The 18,420-nt window shown below is 40.5% G+C and overlaps 1 protein-coding gene across 8 annotated transcripts in view; it reads right to left on the minus strand.

Annotated features, from left to right (window-relative positions):
- Positions 1 to 18,420, minus strand: part of APC (APC regulator of Wnt signaling pathway) — a 99,538-nt gene that overhangs the window by 67,532 nt on the left and 13,586 nt on the right. The window contains exons 1-2 of one of the 8 annotated variants that reach the window (XM_075136668.1): positions 11,805 to 11,952; positions 11,372 to 11,466 (exon numbers count right to left, since the gene is read on the minus strand). The exons of 5 other annotated variants lie outside the window; for them this stretch is intronic. The gene's annotated coding sequence lies outside the window, so the exon portion shown is untranslated. Of the gene's footprint in view, positions 1 to 7,416; positions 7,509 to 10,661; positions 10,736 to 11,371; positions 11,467 to 11,804; positions 11,953 to 18,420 lie in introns of those variants that run through there. 2 more of the 8 variants (XM_075136672.1, XM_075136670.1) reach the window with 2 other exon arrangements.

Raw genomic sequence — 18,420 nt, forward strand, 5'->3', positions numbered from 1 at the left:
ACTCAAAACGTTTCTCACTTTCCAAACCAAAAACCATCAAAGTTGTTCATCTAACAACGTAAGTTAACTAAAACATGGCTAACCACGTTTGAAGCTCTTTACACTTGAAGCTATCAACTTCTTACTCATCAGCCATTCTACAGAATAAAAGGAAGCCTAGCACTTCATATACGTACAAGTTACCCTTCCAATGCTGTCACAGGAATTTCCTAAGTATGCGGCCTGTAACTCAAAGGAAAAAAATGTAAAAAGTTTACAGGACAACATTCTTTTTCATCGTTACTGCAGTGCTTTGGAAAAGATGAAACAATTAAAAGCTCTTATGTGGCATTTTCTGTGCATCTTCTCCTTAAGCCTTTGACCTTACTGCTTGTGTAACTCCTTATGTAATCAACTTTGCTCTTCCAGACAAACCTTAACTGAATTATCCATCCTACTGAAAAATAGATAAAATTATTCAAAAAGGTTTTAGTTCCCCAATACAAATTTTGAAAATTGTGTTTAATCCTTCTAAATTTAAACTCAATGAAACATAAAGAAGAATATATGCCATTGAAGACAGGAACAATAACAAAAGCTGTACTGCATTTTATATGACTAGTTTATTTCCTTTTCAAGAAGCAAGTCTTCACGCTCTAAATGCCTGTCATCATCAAAGATGGGAGAAGGAAGAAGCCTGCCACTTATGGAACTGTGATTTCCATGACACTACCAATAAGGTGAAAAAAAAAATCCCTAACAAATTTCTTTTTCAAAATTTGGTCACGCTTTACTGGAGACCTCATTTTTAAGAGAAATAAAGGCAATCTGAAACACCTATTCTATTTTGTGAATTCTGTGCTTTTACCATCAGGCTGTTTCACCTAAAAGGTGGAGAGTTGTCAAAGAGTGTTGTAACAAAAAAAAAAAAGGGAAATAATTAAAAAAAAAATCAAGCAGACTGCTTCTGTTCCGTTTAATGTATGTTTTCCTTTAATAAGTAACAGTTTCCATTTTTATTAATAAAAACAACAGTTGTAGTTCACATTTATTTTCAGAATATACACTGCATGGACAATTCTGCACAAGCCCAAGGAAAGGTTGATAGAAGTGGAAACATTTTCACATTAATTGTCATAAATTAGTATTGCATTGTAGTATTGGTAGAATCTTTTAGTTTTAATTCAAGTATATCACACATTTATTCATTTACAGAAGCTGCTGTGTGCCATGTATTTGACATGCATTTTGATTCTACCTGGAGTATCTTTTTCTCCCATTATTTTAACTCATGATTAGTATGAAAGGACAGGTAATGATAAAAAATATTAAATTTTTCCATTTTCCATCCACACTAAGGAATTCTCACTCCTGAATTTGCTAGTTAAAGTAATTAGCCATATTAACAAGACACATACACAAAACAAATAAAATGGAGAAAACTGAACAAGGGGAGGAGCTACAGTAGAAAGACAGCAACTGCACAGGTCTGATATTTTAAATGCAAAATAAGCTTAAATTTACTTATGTTCAATGAGTAAGGACCCAGTTTCTGAAGGGGAGGATTGGCTTGCTTTCTCCCCCTCCTGATCTAACTTCCTAACCTTCCTTTTGTATATTTTCCATGTTTTCATAACATGGAAGTAGGACATCACCACTAAGACAGCATTCTGCCTCAGACTAGGAGTCACTTCCTGATTTATTCGAATGTCAAACTTTACTCTGTGGGTTTTCAGATTAAAAAAATTGAGTTAGCTGATTACCACAAGCTGGGTAATCCAAAACATCTTTTATTTTTTTGTTAAATAGATGCCCAAACGGGCAATAAGTGACACTGCCACAGGCAGAAACCCCCCGACAGTTTGGCATCCGGCAGGAGCCATGCCGCCCGACTGCAGCTCTGCGGCAGGCGCTTGCCGGAAAGGCGCCTGCACCAGCGGGAACAGCAGCGATGCCCGGCAGCTGCTCTCCGCTACCAGGGCATCCCCATCGGCACCTCAGGATACGGCATGACTTTTAAAGAGAACCTCCCGGGGGGTGTGGGGAAAGCGTACATCCTATCTTTCGGGAGCATGGCAAGGTTTGGGCAAAGCGTGCTTGCAGTCAGTACCATGCTGAAGACTGGACTGAAGGCAGCCAGTCTCACGTTAGCAATATGCTGCGAGCCACCGAGGCATCTGCTTCCAGCAATGCCTGCCACTCCACTGGCTGAGGCATCTGGACTGCTTGGGGGCACGCAGATGTGTACCTACCTCCCTGGCGCTCCAAGATAATTCTCTTTTTTCCTGCCTGTAAAGGAAGGACTGCCACGTATTTGAGGAGAACAGTAAACTACTTTTTAGAAATAATGGATCTCACCTACCCCAACTGCACCAAGGCGTTTGATACAGTGCCACATGCAAGACCAGCCACAGTTATAATAGAGGTGAGCAGAAAAACTGTACATGGGTAAGGAGTAGTTCAAAGACAAGATGACACTGGGCAGTGCTGAAAGCCAAATTGTTGGGCTGGAGGCAGGTTGTTAGCGAAGTTCCCCAAAACCAGTCTGCGACAGGTATTTTTAAATGTTTCATTATTGACCTTGGCACAAGAAATGGCAACAAAACTTGCTCCCATAAATTCAAGAGCCTTCACAAGGTCAGAGGACTACATGTAATACACAAAGAATTTGAGAAATGGAGCAGTAGAAACAGGGTGGAATTAAACAGCATAACAATGTAAGGTCACTTATGTGGGAATCTTGTCACCTGGAAGCAGTGAGTGGGGAGAAGCAACTCAAGCCTCTGGGCAGCCAGCCTGCAGGGCACCCAGGCAGTGCCAACACGAGACTGGCACATGGAAAGCAAACATGATCCGCAGAGTTATCAAGTCATTTTTCAAAGACATGGATAAGAAAAGTGAATTAAAGTGGGTGCAGAGAAAGACGCTCAGTGATCAAGGGACTACTCTTCTCTCATATGAAAAGAGACTTGATGAGCAAGCCTTTGCTGTCTCAGCACAACAAAGGCTGGAATGACACAGCTACACTTTGTTATTAGGGAGGGAAAAACACTCAGGAGGGAGAAAAATATTTATGTTAAAACACAATACTGACACAGAACAAATGGGTATAAATCGGTCATTTATCAACATAGGCTGGCAACATCCATTAGAAGCTGTAAATTCAGCAACATCCTTGCCTATTACTCAGGCAATTCAGAAATCCAATCTTATATTCCTAAACTTCAATACAGAAGAACACTGTACTTATTTTCTATCCCCAAGTTATTTGTATCTTTTTCTCCTGAAATAATGAAATGCCAAAGCCATTTCACTAAAGACACCATTATTTAATTTTAAAATGGGGGAAATGGACATAGGCAATGCATGACCACAAAGCAGCTTAGGCTTTCTGAGGCTGAACACTGCGACACCTCTCAGGCACTTAGCTTGTAGAGTGAAATCACAAGGCTCCATTACACACAAGCTGTTCCATGTATATTGAGCTAACACACTCAAAATTAAAATCTACCTCTTTTCTGGAAATAGGTTTTTACCAATAGCCTCAAACTAGACACGTGAGATCAAACTTCAGGTCCCAAAACTAATCCTTGGATTTATGCTCCAAATTATTTGAGTACAAAAAAAGGACTTTATTTTTAAACACAGAATTGGTGGCATCAATAGAAATTGACTGTATTGCTGCATTCCCTTCTTGTAATTTCTCAGTGGTCAAAACACTTGCCTTGGGGAAAGAGTCAAACTCTGGACCCTCTCGGCCAGACAGGGTTCACAGGCACAAACCACCTCATTCACAACAGAAGTAACCAGTAACCAGTCAAAAGGAAAGCAAGGAATAGTTTACACAGGACCCACTGGCCTGAAGCTGTACCACTGCACATACACACATAAACACATTTAAGATTACTGGGGCCAGAATCAGCTGAATCAAGAATAAATGATTCTTCCCCCCGCTATGAAACCACTACGGTGGGGAATGGAGGGGAAGGGAAGAGGAAGAACTCTGGGCTCCAATACCCATTTTACCCAGCCCAGGTGAAAATGCATGACACATGCAACGCAACCCAGCTTTGCGAAGTTCACTATTATGCTTCAGTCAAGCTCCCTTGTGCACTCTAACTGTGCTGCTTCTTCACAGAGTGGTCATCATTCAAAGGGAGAAATGGAGACGCCCCTTTCTCTAGATTTACTCCAAGAAATAACCCTCTTGGAATACAGAAACTTCGAAATTTAATTCCCTCATTGTAAGAAGCACCTAAAATATAGGTCTCCTACTTCCCTGACCCATATTTCTCATCATTAAGAGGTTTCTTCTCCATCTCTTATCAAAGTAAGATGAAATTATGACAAGAAATTTCATGCTTTACTGAATCAGCAGTTTGCATGAATATACACATCAAAGAAGAATTTCAAGCTGAATATAACTCTGTTATATACTAAAATCAAAACTAATGAGAAGCCTAAATTTATGCAAAAGTGCTGTTACGATTTAGATATGCATTTTTCTACATTAAGAAAACTATACCAGTAACAACTGCCCAGAAATCAGGAACTTAGATGTACTCTTTTTAGTCTCAAATCCCAAGAGATGGGCACGATCTCCAATAATCTCTGAAAACTTGCAGTTTTTTATTGATCAGAGCCTTTTTTTCTTTGAAATCAATAAGCATATATACCTAACATGCCTTAAAGAGGATCTACTTAAGAACCCCAACTATTTGTGATATATAAATTAGATCTCCTTATGAAAATATTTCAGACTTGCATTACTATTTTTTCATCCATAAAAGCTATCATTGTTACCAGAGCATCCTATTTTTATAAAGCAACTTTTGTAGAAGAAATTAGTCTTAGTCTTTTCAGAAGAGAGGTTAAGGATAATATAAGATATAAAAACCTACCATGTTTTTTCAACAATAGAGACAGAGACCTAGCACTGTTCATATGTAAAGCTAGATAACATTTTCAGATAACTACAACCTATTTGTTTCAATTTTAGGAATCTTCAATGGAATAATTCTTCTGTCACTCACAGTAACTACCTGAGAGTGATTTTTTTGTTGTTTTTTATTAGCAAGTGAGTTGTACAGCTACTTCAGACATCAAAAATCAGTGAAAAAAGGCAAAACTACTTTCTTCAGTAAGGCCCAATCCAAAAAACATCAACATCAACTAAGGCTCCTGTTCATGTAATTGATTTTGGATTATGAACTTTGTTGAATCAGATGTTCAACTCTCTAATAAGCAAACAGAATTTAGCATTCCACTACCGCTGCCAGTAAGCAGATGCGCTCCTCCACTTTGTAACTGAAAATTTTTCACAATGTAGTTTATCTTCTTAATGTAACGACTTGTAATCGCTGTATCTAAAGTTCATGACTATCTAGATTATCACTTAGGAAGGTTGGAAAGGACCATCAACTCTGATTTCTCTCTACATCCACAGATTTTACCCAACTATTCAGTGCTAAGCCCAATATCTTGTCCTTACTATTCTTTACTATTCTGTCAATTTTTGTCATTCACTCCCATGTGACTAATGGGGAATTGTTTCTTCCAGGGCATATCACCCTGAATACAGTGAAAAAATAGTCATACTGTCATGAGATTTTTCCAATTAGTTTAGCTTAAATACATTCAAAACCAGATTTTTTGAAGCACTAGGTCTAGGGGTTCTGACTCAGAAGGGTTAGTGCTAATGCTGGGACAGCTGGGACCAGTGCCTGCTCCCAGCTGTCCGCCCTACCCATCTCCGCAAGGTTCCCACCCAGGGAAGAGAGAAGGGCTCAGCTGCTCAAGTGGCAGCTGCCTAAACCACTGAAGATTACTGCCCGACTACCAAGGTAATCTGAAATAGGTGCCGGTTTAACTTACTGTGCTGGGCCATTAACCACAATGGTTCAGCAGCTGTTACACGGCTCTTTCCAAAGGAGGGGCCAGGCTGACAGACGGGGGCAGAAATCCAGCACACCTGTTCTAAGGTAAGCCAGCCCCACTTCCTGACTTCTGCCTTAAACGGACCATTCTCATATAGTTACCTTTATCAATACACTCAAGGGAATAAAGTGAGGGGGTTTTTGGCCATTCTTATTTTGAACATACCAAACCATACCAATTTGCATTAATTCAATTTCTTTGTTGACCAAATCCTGTATCAGATTTTCCACTATTTTGTTCGAAGCTTGTCTTCCCATTAAATGGTTTATATGTAAATATCTTCTGCTTGTCCTTCTTCAACTCTGGCAAAATAACAGCGCTTTAAGTGCTGTGTTTAAGAACTTACCAAAAATGAGTACCAGTAGGCCAGGGATCGTCTTATCCATTTCAGTTTGGGGCAAGCTTTCCAGGCTTGCCGATTTTAAAATGCTTATCCTTCACAGGCATTGTTTAATACTCTCCTTTCCTACTCACTGAAAAATACTCCATTGGCCTCAGATCGTAAAAGCCCATTATCCTGATTCTTTCCAGCTAGAGCAGAAAAATTGCATTTCTGCCTTCTCCAGCATCACACTGAACAACTATGTTATCTCCACCTGGTGATAAGCCTATGCTTTATTAAAATGGCTTTTGTTGCCAGCATATTTAATCCCCCTATCCCTACCTGCATTTAAGAACAACCCCCAAAACTTCTAGCTATTGGGAGGGAGACTATTTTGTTTGTTTCTTCCTCATCCGAGGTATATGGGCACACAAATATAATGAGTCTGCAAGTGTGTAAGGCTTCGGGTGTGGTTAAGGAGAATTAAGAAAATACTCGGTACAGTAAGAGAATTGCCCATGAGTGGAACAGCAGATCTGCTACCTCCTGTTCATGTTCTCATTTGTTCTGCATTAGCATTAGAGGGATGCAGGAAGGAGTAGCAAACAGCCATCACAGAAAACTGCGCTTCATCAGCTTGTTTTAGCAACAAGGGCTTTGATATCAGAAAGTGAATTGCAAGTTATGTAACACTAGTCTTTTTAATAAATTTGAAAAAGCTGACATTGAAAAAAAACTGACAACAAATTATACCAAATTATAATCTCTAGATTAGGTACCCTCTGAATTCCTGGGTTTTTCAGCCATGCAGAAAAAACAAGGGCCAGACAAAAAGCCATTACTATTATCAGTTATCCTAATACAATGTGTGAAAGGGTTAGTCCCTTTAAAAGGAGGCCACATAATTTTCTCTAAATCTCAGCTGCATCGAGAAGATTTTCTTCTTAGTTTTTCTACACACTTCTGCGTGAAGGTTACCTTTGTGTACAGCAGACTAAAACGTCGAAGTGTTATCATACCTGACCTCCCTAAATCCTTTCGACTGGGGGTGGGGTACGGTAGAGAGTTTTTTTTTTGTTTTGTTCTTCCATAAATGAATTCATAGCTTGGCAAGAGCTTTCAACCCATTGTTATATTTTGCGACACTTCCTTAAGTTCAATATTTGGCCTGTACTCACCAACCACCATAAGCAGAAGCATCATCTGTTCTTCCTAACCAAAACAACTTGGCTGATGAAGGTTTGAAATGATAAGTGATCCACGTTCTCCGCATGCCTTAAAAAGACCAGGAGGAGAAGGAAAGACAAGATGATGGTCTGAACTCTTGGCTTGCCTTCCTCATTACAGGTCAAGTACGATGGGGGTCAAGTGTGTGTGTGTGAGTAAGAAAGAGAAATCACCCATGTTTAGGATTTTACTAAAGAATACTAACAATCCAAAAACCATTCCTATTAGTACAAAAAAAGAGTAAAATCCAAAAGTCATACATTTCAGGCTATGAACAGTCAAGTTCAGCTTTTATTACACTGCCAAGAAAAAAGGCCCATTTCTTCCTTTATAATTCTGGGTTGGGAAGTTCCTTAGCTGGTTAGTCATGCCACATTCAGAATACGACTGTGAAAATACGCAACATGATTTGCATTTAAATACTATATTGAACACAAAGCAGTCCAGACATCATTTGAATCATAACTTATATTGGACCTGCGATGATTCACAAGCCTGAACACTCATTCTTCATGATGATCATCCTTGCTATTCATGGCTAATTGTGTCTGCCCTCACTGCATGACTTGCTCCTGTTTACATTTCTCATAATCTTCTAAGGATTCAATTCCAGAAAGTTGAGGCTATTAGAAGTCTGAGACAGGTCTTTATTTTCCTATTTTAACTGAAACACAAATTAAACCCAAAACCATTAACGTGAAATAAATTTTAAAAAATTAAAAAAAAAAAAAAAAGAAAAATTATTCTTTTATAATAAAGAAATATTTCCCCATATTGGGTGACCTATCAGGGTCATCTTCATGGTTCCCTTCAGCACTCGTAGGGAACAGAAGACCATTTGTTTTGCAAGAAATGTATCAGCATCTGTTCACACAGGTCCTGCGCGAATTTTGGTAAGCCACCAGCGCAGACTTGGTCTTCACTGACAATAACTTACTGTTATTACATATATCATCAGTACATAGCCTATTTTACATATCATCAGTAGTATAGCCTATTTTAAATAGGATTTCATTACATTGATGAAAAAAAAAATCATGTTTCATCAACATAAACATTTTACCAACTGAATTAAGATACATACTGAAATCCAACATAAGAATTTAGAGACCAAAGGAACCGGTTTTAGACATACGCATTTCCAACTTACGCTGTATTATTCCATGCTGGTGATATACTAACAGTGTACTATGACAACATGCATCAGAACACTTATCATAACTGAGTATTTTGTACAAATGTTTTGGCAAGTATCACGATAGCATTTGAGGGATGATGTTTAGGGAAGGCTGTACTCATAAATAATTTAAAAGTATTATATTTAAAAGTGATCTTTTATTCAAGCTGCCATTTTCAAGAGTGTGACTACTGTTTCTTCCAGGAACTACTCCGCTTGTTACACAAAACAATACGTTTCTTTTTAAGACTTAAAAAGGTATAGGAAGGAGCATCACCATAATAATCATCATAATCACTACTGTGCTTTTGTCACCTTCTTTCCTTTCACAAAAAAAATGGTGAAAGCACCTCTGCACCTATTGCATCTTCTAATATTTAAGCAATTGTAATGAACATTCAAAATGTTACAGGAGAAACATCTAGTATCAACAATTTATCTTTTGAAACCAATTACTCCAAATGGTAAGTCCTCAACTGTTTTAAAATTTATCATCATCCAAAGCCTCTCTTACTGATAGACAGGAAATCTATGATTCTAAAAATAATGGTATATATAGAAAACGTTTTGAGGGTATGTTTACTATAAAGCAGAAATTTAAATTCAGTAAGTTAGAGTTGTCTTCAGCAAATCTTTTTTGTGCATCATTGTATTTAACAGAACTGAGAAGGAGGAAAAAATATTTTGTCAGTTACTTCAAGTCTCCTTAAAAATACAAAGAGTCTGGTTCCAGGAAACTACTTTCAGTACATGTTTGCATGTATTTTCAAAGAATTGTAATTTTGACAAAATATTCATAAATCCATTAACTGCATTAGAAGTAACAGAAAAATTGACTAAATAGTAAAAACCGAGTAGAAAGAACATTAAGGAGCACTTTCAACAGAACAAACAGCGGAGGGGGGAAGTATTTAAAAACTGAGATTGATCTATATTCTATTATTCATGTATGCACAGCAATTTACTGAAAATACTTCTATGCAAACTAGAAAGCTGTATGTTTCTTGCTACGCCTTTAAAAGGCATCTTTCAGTGTATGACTATCCAAATCAAGCCAAAACTGGGCTCTGCTGATCCACTGACGAAAATCCTATCAAATGAAAAATGCTCCTTACAGCTCATAGCCAGGGTCCTCCATGTAAGCCAAAAGGAAGGATTTTAAATCTTGACCCAAACAGTGAATAGGATGAAATAATTTGGCAGCTATGTGTCTTCCAAAATCGCCACAGATTTTTGCAACAGCAAAGGAGCGTTCTGCTGGCAATGACCTGATTACTAGAATAAAAGCTGCGTATCTGACAAAGGGAACGAAAGGACCTACTGCTTCATACATAATTTATTAAGATTTCCCACAGCATTCAGGTTAAGTCGCGGACCCAAGCATCTCTTTGTGATGTTAAATAAATCTGTAAGTAAAGTCAGCGGATCCCAGGGCGCACTGGACGCGCCGCGCTCCCCCCCGAGCGCTCCTCGCCGGGCCCGCTCGGCGCGGCTCGCCGCCCACCCGCGCCCGCCCGGCCTCCCGGCCCCCGCGGCTCGCCCTTCCCGGCGAGGGGGACGCGCTGCGGCAGCACCGCCGCCTCCCGTCACTAACAAAGCGGGGCCGGTGCCACCCGCCGGCAGCGCCCCGCCGCCCCCCGAGGGGCGCCTCCGCACGCCGGGCAGGGGCTGCCCGCCCCAAGACCCCTCCTCCCCCGCCCCGGAGCCCGCGCTGCGGGGCGCACGGCCGCGTCAGGGCTCCGCGGCGGCTTTGTGACCCTCGCCGGCGGAGCGGGCTGGGGCTCGGTCCCGCCTGCAGGGACTCACCGCCCTGTCCGGGCGCGGGTCTTCCTCCTCCCCGCGCCGGCAGCCCCTTTCCCCCAGCCCGGTTTTGGGTTTTTTTAGCCACAAAAGCCGCTTTCTTCTCCCTTCCCGGCGGCGGCGCCGCCGCCTCCCTGTCACAGGCGCAGGGAGCCGCCCTGCCTCGCCCGCCGCTGCCGGCCGGGTGCGGCGGCCCCGTGGAGCCGCCGCCGCACTCACCCCATGGCCGCGGCCGCTGCGCCTCCATCCCGCCGCCAGCGCCCGGCCCGGCCCGGCCGGCCCCGCCCGCGCCCACCGGCTGCGCCAGCGCCGCGGCCAATACTGCCCCGCCGGTCACGTGCCGCCCGGCGCGGCGGCGCAGCCAATGGGGCGGCACGCCTCGGAGGATGCGCCCGCCCCCTCGGCAGGGAACAGCTGCGCCCCCGCCCGGAGCCGCGCCGGCGGCCGGGCCGGGAGCTGCGGCGCTCGGCACCGGCACGGCCCGGCGGGGCCTCCGGGCAGCGCCGGGGCGCTGTCACTGCGGCGGGCTGCCCCGCGACCCACAACCGCCCGGAGGAGCCGGGCGCTCTCCCGCAGCCGCCCGCGGCAGGCGGGGCGCGGAGCCGGGAAGCGGGGCACGCCTCCGCCGGGAAGTTAATGGAAGGGGGCACGGCGAGCTCAGGCGCAGCTCCCTGCGAGGACGCCGTCCTCCCCGCAGGACAGCGCTGCGGCCCGCCCCGCCGGCCCACGCCGCTGAAGGCCCGCGCCGTCCAAAACCTGTTGCCACCCACTGCGCACACATGACGTAAAAGACAGGGTATGATTTCTGTGAATGCACGCAGGCTGACATACCAGCTGCTGGGCAGGCTTTAAACCTCTGAGAGGGCAGGCAGGACCTTCTTCTCAAGGCAAAAGCACCCCCAGTTCTACATTCGAGCATCAGTACTCACTCTGCACAGCCACGGGCAAGAGACTCAGCATGCTCTCTGCAGAAATGAGCTCACCGGCAGCCGCATCACTTCAGTTGGGATGATTATCATTCGTTCTCCTTTCAATGAAAGGACACAAGGACTAAATACCATGTAAGACTTTTGCATTTATATAAAGGAAAATACTTTGCTTTCATACAAAAATGAAACGAGGCCTGCAAGTACTAGAATTAAAGCTAATACAGTTCATCTAATTTTTAAAGAAATACATAGAGACACTGCTTATTAAAAAGGCAACTGTAAGTGTATCCTTCAAGGATATCTCAGATTTATTTGCAGTTAAGTAAAATACTGTTTTCATGTGCTTGTCAGATATGCGCTGTCACTACTACTTGGTAGTTTAGTAACAGATCACATATGTATACATTTAAGCTATACCAAATTAGAACAGTACGTACCAGTTTAGCAATGGTTGGAAAGAACATCCAAAAGACAGATGAATAAGCAAATCAATTCATGAAATTATTTTAGAATCTCCTTCCAGAACTGATCTCTTTCCAAGGATAAGGATGGAACAAAGTGTTCATGAAGAAGACTTAAAACCCCACAGAAGCACACTACTGAATACAAGAGACAGCAGAAATTAAACCATATTTCAGCTGTTTGAGTTTGCAGTCTGTATTTTTACTTTAAAAAAAGGTTATATATATAACAGGTACTATGGGGATGATGTTTAAAAACACTCAGCTCTAATATAAAAGGCAGCTTTGTATAAATAGCACAATATTAAATCTTTTTAATCGTCTAGAAGCAGCATTCAAGAATAAATCTATGGGCAGTGCAGTCCATCTCAAGAGAATAGTGCCTGACAGAAGACATCTGGAAAAGTGCAACGGTTTCTCAACTGGAGCAAATGCATGCCCTTCCCTGTGGCACTTCACATAAATTATGGCGTTGTATACTTACACAAGTGGACATAAGGATAGATAGCTCATTAAGAACATATATCCTTACATGCCCGAGGAAATTTCATTCTTCCTATAATAATGTCTTTGATTTGTATGAAACAAGCAGGATCATGATAACCTCGTGGTTGGGACCAGACAAAATGAAAGGCACTACAGGCCTATGTTTGCATGCGAGCAATTGCACCAGATACTTCAACACTACTACTTTAATTCCAGCTGTTTGCTCATGGCTCATTTTTCCAGAGTCATAGAAGGCAATACTCCACTCTCAGCAAAGATGCTCTTCACCAGATAACCTCTCATCAAATGTCTTCATGATTAAGGAGATGTGTAACATTATGTCATCTGCTACCTTCAGCATGGTATCACACAAAATCCTCTTTGACTTCATCAGTAGAAGTCCTGTCACTTAAGCAGTTACAGTAAACCATTTTAAACAAAAGTTATGTGGGCCAGTATTGAAGGGTATTTCAGGCTATATGACCTATTGCTACAAAGTTTCTATCAATTACAGCAATAATTGACATTCTTCTGGTTTTTGATCCACTCAATTTCATTTTAGACTTGATGTACTACAGAGACTGAGTTCATACTCCCTCAGCTGTAACAAATTATCACATTACTCTTAACAGGTTTAAGGTTTAGAACCCAGCTAGGCATTAGATCTAAAGCCATATTACTTTATATCTTACTGATATACACCACTGTTCCTCCCCTCAGAAAAGCAAACCAAAATGCTCCCAGTTGTTATTGTGCAGCTCTCTCCATCCTAAAATTATTTACATTAGCATAAGCATACACTCAAATAAGTATAGACATAGCTCAACACTTATGTTACCAGTTGACAAGTTGTTGCAGTATGAGTTGTGGCTTATATACCCATCAGGTTCGTCCAGTAATGGTTTTAAACCATGTCCATTGCAAGTGCAATGCAGTTTGGAATGACTACTTTAAGTATGCAAAGACAATACCAGAGAACCAATGCCAAAGAAAATGCCAGAGAAACTGAAATCCTATGTAGTTCAAAGCTAAACTGCATACCTCTAAGTGAAAAACTAAGCTTGAGAAATACACTTAATTTTCTAGAATCCAAAATGGGAATATCAAAGATCAAAGGCTACATAACATACTCCATTTGTTCACACACATCATGCTGCATTTTCTGCAACTCTGAAAAACTAACTATAGTTCTCGTTCTGTGAAAAGATTCTTGTTAGTTCTGGTACTGGCTAGTTCCTTGTGAGCCTGGTAGTCACAAGCTGCATAAGTTTGAGCAAATTCAGTGCTGATGAGTGATGTTAGATTCACTGCTCTATAGCCTGAAGTCCTGTATTTATTCACAGAACAAGCAGAGCATAAGCCGCAGCACAAATTCTCCAATACGTTCTGCCAAGATGACAGCTGAGTGGGAGGCAGAAAGCTTTCCCTTCCTTGCTTATAGTAATGCCCATTCTGTTATGATTTCATAAAAATGGCAACTTATGTTTTGTGTCTGTCACATGCACTTGCCTCTAAAGCAAAATCCAGTATTAAGTGAAATTCAGTTTAATAAACAGCATGTTGTTAGTAATAAGAGGACTGTTCTCATACTGTATATTCCAGTGGTGTTAAAACATTGATATACAGCCAAACAGGTGAACGGTATTGTGACACATACTCTTATTTTCTTTCAAAACTTTCTATGTGCAGTACTGGATTCTACTAATGAACTGATACCAATGAAACAGTATTTGAATAAAAAAGGTCCGGCTCTCAGGAAAAACTAAAACAGAGAAAGGAATTATTCAGAGAAAAAGTCTTGTTTAGACTTAATTTATTTTTGGTTAGTTATTTTTATCTGGCAGAAAGAACAAGATGGCTTTTTCATTCTTTGAAAGATACTATTACCAAGACAGATTTAGCGATACCTACTCTGTATTACATTAAAAAAATCCTTTAAAATCTATTAAAAGAATGAAATCTCTGCATGCAAGCTACCAAATCCCAGGGACATAAAATTTTAGTATTGAAAAATATCAGCTCAGTTTCAGTATTCAAACTACAATTACTTCTACTATTTTGGACAAGATCCCTGCAGTCTACCCAGCACAGCATTCTCAAACAGCCAAATGGGAATTTTGTTCCAGAAAAGGAATTGGTAATCTTTTCATAGAATATTTGATGTAATCCATGCACTGAGTATTTCCCAACTTCTTACTGCATATATAGAAATCCAGATTGAGACCAAATAAAATTGTCATAACCCTGTTTCCCTCACTATTAAGTAGTGCTAAATACAAGCTCTCAGCAGATTAAGATCCATATTTTTAAAAACATACAGGATGTTCCCCGAAATATTCATGTACTTCATAAAATCAAGACTATTACAACAGAAAACGCAAGAGGTTTTCTGTTTTTAGATAACTGACTCATAAATGGGACAGTTCTCTGTAACTTCACAACCTCACCCTCCACAGCAGTACCCTTCTCCCTAGAAGCTTTTCACTATTTAATATACTTAAAGTGATTGATATTTCATTATTAGTCATTGTACATGCACAATACTACCTACCTCAGAGACTCTGGGCACAGTGAGTGGGTTGGATAATGAGTTAAAATTCTCTCTCTCTGTTGCCAGGTGCTGTGGTTGGTATTACTCACAAATGTGAAATGTAGTGTTGCCAACTAAAGAGATCTTGCCTTCGGAACTTCATTAATACAAGTTTTACACATTGACGTACATCAGGCTGCATTTTTTAGAAAGGTGGTATAAACAGATTTTATTAACAAAATAAACTGAAAACATTTCACATCTGTTTTACATAGATGCAAATTTCATCTTACCACAGGACTTGATAGAATATTTTAGCAGCTGCTACAACCAAAGATTGCCTCCTGCCTTTCAACTTTATTTTTAAAATCAGTTAAGATGTATATGCTCTCTGCTTCTCATTTCCTTTGAAATTGTGAAGTTGCTTTCACCTCTCCCACTACCGCATTCAGACTGTCTATAGCTCCCTCTGAGCCTTGTCCTTACCGTGTGACTAGGACCAGTGACAAAATATACGCATTGGGAATACTCGTAACCTGCTCCCATCAGCGTTAATACCAGCGTTTTGAGCATCAAAAGCTATATTCCTACTTGTCCATCAGGATTCTCTCAGAAATGTTGCATATTATTTCCCCATACAGATGACCTCCAACTACGAGCATTACAAAGCTCATCAGAAAGAGAGGTTTCCTGAGGATCAAGAAACTAAAGGACCACCTTTCTTATGCAGAGACAGAAAGAAGGGAGAAGAGAACTCTGTCGCTGTTCCTAATGCATCATCCAGAACACATGCACTCAACTCTTCCGACACTAATCCTACAAAAATAAACAGGAAATTTCTGTACCGAGAATAGAGAAACAGAAATCAAGTTGTTCTTTTAAGATTTTCTATTATTCTCATGTACTAAAATTCCACTTTTTTTCCCCCCCAGAAGGTTATGCTACAAGTTCCTGAACTTGAGAAGGTTTTTCCACAAGCAATGAAAAGATCTGTCTTTCACAGGAGTCAATTAACTACTGGTAAGTCATGTAACATAAGCTAAATGAGAAAAGCAGAAAAATGCATGCTGTTTAATTATTTCACAAATAAGTCAAATGTACAGAACGCTATCTCCTGTTCTTTAAATCCTTTACTATCTAATGCTCTCTGTTGTTTGCCAATTCCTTAGTTTTGTCCAGAAGTACTGTGCTTTCTGGGGCACCTCCCACTCATGCTTCCTTCCCTTTCCCTAAGTCTTTCCATCTGCATGCAGGTTTCTTGCTGCAACTTGAAGAAATGAAGATTCAAGGAGAAGGACTGCTTCCTTCCTCACATCTGTTAGATCTAGTATGGTGCCACGGCCCAATCTGTAATATTAGTCACGTATGTTCTAAAAACAGTACAACAATAATGAAAAGAGTTTGCATAGCAAACCATTAACCTAGTAAACTTCACCATCCATTTACCCATTCTTCCATCTCAGCTATATAATAAACCCCATCTGAGACGACTTTGGGTCACATTAACTATAATTTCTTCACCCTCTAAGAGCATCACAGTATCCTAGTATTGTATCGCTTTGTTTCCTCTGCTGTAACTCCTTCAGGCTTGTTAGGTAGTTTACTGTATCTGTGTACTGTAATTACCACTTCTTACTTCAGCCATGCCTTGTGTTTTCTTTCCCTTTTAACCAGCTGCACATTATATTTTCAGCCTTCCTTTTATTTACCTTTCTTTTCCACTTCCTCTTAATACCATGGCAAAGCATGACAGTTGTTAGGCCTCATTTCTAATGGACTTCAATTTAGAGTAGAAGTCTTTATCAGAAATATTTCTGTTCAAATATAAACTGAGTTGTTACTTAATTTAGGCCTCACCTGTAGGACATCAGGAGGTAGCAAGTCACAGCAATGTTGTGCAGTACCTCAGATGAAAGGCAACAGAGAAGTTCAATACATATCTACATCAGCTTTTGCTTTTCCCAACTAACTGCAGATATCTTCATCTTACCCAGTATTAACATTGTGCATTAATTTTCACTCAGATTTCTGGTTTTTAAATGGAAAAACAATCCTAACCAAAAAGCTCTGTTGCAACAATGTAAAAGGAAGATAAAAAAGCTAAAAAGGCGGAAAGTAGAAATTGATGGTGCTCATCCAATCCACTAAAGGGGTGGACTTTTACAGAAATTTGGAAAGCTGACTTTAAAGATGGGAGGTAGGAAACTTACCATTTGTTGATAATGTGCAGGAAGTGAGTTCACATTGACAGATAAAGAGTTGACTTTCAAGTGTAGTTTCATTTACTCCCCTGATTCATGTATGTGCCTACCCACTCATTCCAAAACCCCCAGCAAACTAAAGGTTTATTCAGCCCTTTTGGAAACCTTGTTAACCCATCTTTAATTCCGTTTCAGTAATCTGTTAACTGTATTGAAGGCTGAACATCTGAAGTGCTGAACATCTTCCATATAAAAGCCCTTGTCTAGCATACCTCAGGGATTCTCTGGGGAAATTTTTTCAGAGGAAAAGCTCTTCCTAGAGGACTTTGTTTATTAATACAGATTTCTCCCCTGTTCCTTATCTGGGCCATAAAGTAGAAAAATACTAAGTGTTTAGAGAAAGATCAAGAACTTGATCTTTTCCAATGTTTGTTAGAGAATGCCAGGCTCTAGATCTGCGTGGTCTCCACTAGAGCTATCTTTTGTGATCCAAGCGCTTCGTCGTAGAATACTTTGCCCTTAGCTGTCGCACAGCTCTTGGCTCTGATGTACCTTTTTCACCCAGGGATGTGCATTCATCAGCTGCTCGCAGACTGATTAAGGGTCAGACCCAGTAAAAGAAATTGAGCACATACCTAGGATACTTTCAGTGGCCTGAGTTACAAGATAAAGCCCTATTTTGCTTATTCTTAATGTTTAGCATCAGCCATAAGAAGTTGTTTTATTCACATCTGTATATGACAAATGGATGACTGTACATGCAAATGGATGATCAGATTCCGTTTCTTGTTGCACTGTGGTTGACAGAGGTCACTGCTAAAAAAATGGATGCTACATGGTTATAAAAGCTTTACAGTGAATCCAGGAGCATCCCAGAACTCCACACCACTCTGACAAATGGAAGCTCTATCACTTCAGTGGAATATTTACCTTTTTCTTTGCAATCTTCTTTTCACTCTTTCCTTTGTTTGGTTTGAACCAGATGTTCTTAATGCAAAAGTTGATTTCTTGTAAGCATTCTGACATTTTAGTAGTAATAAATCAGTTAAAAATCTATTTAGCTAAAGGTCATCAACATGTTTTTTGCCCAGGATATTGAAAGGAGGGAAGGTCAATTTTTGTGGAATCCTGTAAGCAAAGACCTTTTACAAAAAGGTATGTTAACCATCACCATTCTTCAAGTCTGCTAAGAAAAAAAAAAGTTCCAGCTATAGGCAGGTTTCTTAAAGCCCACTGCATTAAGAAAGGCTGTGAAAAGGTCTAGAAATGCAAAGATCTTGCTAAGTCGTGGCTGTCAGTTCTCTCACCATAATTATAATCTTTTAAACACTTAAATTAAGGCCTGCGCCTCAGAGGCTCTTAGCTAGAACA

The sequence above is a fragment of the Calonectris borealis genome, chromosome Z (genome assembly GCF_964195595.1).
Source record: "Calonectris borealis chromosome Z, bCalBor7.hap1.2, whole genome shotgun sequence".
NCBI lineage: Eukaryota > Metazoa > Chordata > Aves > Procellariiformes > Procellariidae > Calonectris > Calonectris borealis.